Genomic DNA, 1268 nt, shown 5'->3' on the forward strand with positions numbered 1-1268 from the left:
ACTAAAACTCACCAAGGTTCATGTCATCACCCTGGGTGGGACCCCTCTACATCATGGGATGTCCCAACCATCACATCAAACCCTACACTCACACTTGAAACAAAAACAAGTCAAGTTTCCTTCAAAAAACACCCAAAATGACCAGTGGTCCCCCACGTTGGCACAGGTGGCTCCTTCAGTTAAACAGGGTGTCCAAAACTGCATTATGGCTCCCGTAATCGATTATAAGGCTTTTGTAAACGATTACAGGAGTGTTTTTTGTTGCAGATTACACTAAAACTCACCAAGGTTCATGTCATCACCTTGGGTGGGACCCCTCTACATCATGGGGTGTCCCAACCATCACATCAAACCATACACTCACACTTGCAACCAAAACAAGTCAAGTTTCCTTCAAAAAACACCCAAAATGACCAGTGGTCCCCCACGTTGGCATATGTGGCTCCTCCAGTTCAACAGGATGTCCAAAACTGTATTATGGCTCGCGTAATCGATTACAAGGCTTTTGTAAACAATTACAGGAGTTTTTTTGTGGCAGATTACACTAAAACTCACCAAGGTTCATGTCATCACCCTGGGTGGGACCCCTCTACATCATGGGGTGTCCCAACCATCACATCAAACCATACACTCACACTTGCAACAAAAACAAGTCAAGTTTCCTTCAAAAAACACCCAAAATGACCAGTGGTCCCCCACNTCCCAACCATCACATCAAACCATACACTCACACTTGCAACAAAAACAAGTCAAGTTTCCTTCAAAAAACACCCAAAATGACCAGTGGTCCCCCACATTGGCACAGGTGGCTNCTTCAGTTCAACAGGATGTCCAAAATCGCATTATGGCTCGCGTAATCGATTACAAGGCTTTTGTAAACGATTACAAGAGTGTTTTTTTTTGGCAGATTACACTAAAACCTGGACATCAATCATCAATCAACAATTATTTCAACATTGTACATAACCAATCTTCAAAATCAATCATTGTATTGCAATAATCATTTGTACAATGTCTTCAAATATATAAATGATTACAAACAAACTCGCGTTAACGATTACAACATCCTTGTGCATTGAACATAAACAAGGTAGAAATCATATTTCTTATTCATATAACAATTTGTACAATGTGTTTCTATATATTAAAAATACATAGTCTCCACAAACAATAATGTTTCTTACAATGTTCACTACATTTGAACACAGGACAACTACCCTACAACAACCCATACACCGATAGCGCATCCAGTAATCTTATGTTTTCGT

This window comes from Vigna radiata, chromosome 1 (assembly GCF_000741045.1).
Source record: "Vigna radiata var. radiata cultivar VC1973A chromosome 1, Vradiata_ver6, whole genome shotgun sequence".
Lineage (NCBI taxonomy): Eukaryota > Viridiplantae > Streptophyta > Magnoliopsida > Fabales > Fabaceae > Vigna > Vigna radiata.